This window comes from Octopus bimaculoides, chromosome 2, assembly GCF_001194135.2.
Source record: "Octopus bimaculoides isolate UCB-OBI-ISO-001 chromosome 2, ASM119413v2, whole genome shotgun sequence".
NCBI classification, from domain to species: Eukaryota; Metazoa; Mollusca; class Cephalopoda; order Octopoda; family Octopodidae; genus Octopus; species Octopus bimaculoides.
Window position 1 is genome coordinate 10,425,481 of NC_068982.1, and position 862 is coordinate 10,426,342.

The window sequence follows — 862 nt, forward strand, 5'->3', positions numbered from 1 at the left end:
GAGAGAGAGAGAGAGAGAGTGAGAGAGAGAGAGAGAGAGAGAGAAAGACAGACAGACAGAAAGAGATTGAGAGAGCAGAAATAGACAAACAAATTGATAGATAGATAGATAGATAGATAGATAGATAGATAGATAGATAGATAGATAGATAGATAGATACATTCACAAGCGTGCATGTGCGCATATGATAGGCTAAAATGATCCTTAAGAGCCAGAAATATTTTAGCATCTGAGGAAGAAAAGCATCAATTTCACAGCTCGATCGTAATCTAATTACGTTCGACAATAAATACAATTCCATAAACACGTAATAAATATACGCAGTTAATAAATGTGAAATAATTAAAATTGATTTAAAGGAATGATTATTACGAATCAAGAATACAACCAGCTCTTTTAGCCATGCACATAATCTCTATTCTTTAGTCTCTCTCTCCCTCTCCCACTTTTTCTAATGCTCTCTCTCTCCCGTTCTGTCTCCCCCTTTCTCTCTCTCCCTCTCTATGTATCTATATATAAAAATCATATATTAACAGAGGAAGTATATCATTAGTAAAATTTATTTTACCGTAAATATCTATATTCAACTACAATTGTTTCGCAGCTTACAACTATGCGCTAATAATTTTCTTTATCGAAGGCGGCGAGTTGGCAGAATCGTTAGCACGCCGGGCGAAATGCTTGGCGGTATTTCGTCTGCCACTGCGTTCTGAGTTCAAATTCTGCCGCGGTCGACTTTGCCTTTCGGGGTCGATAAATTAAGTACCAGTTACGTACTGGGGTCGATATAATCGACTTAATCCGTTTGTCTGTCCTTGTTTGTCCCCTCTGTGTGTAGCCCCTTGTGGGCAGTAAAGAAATA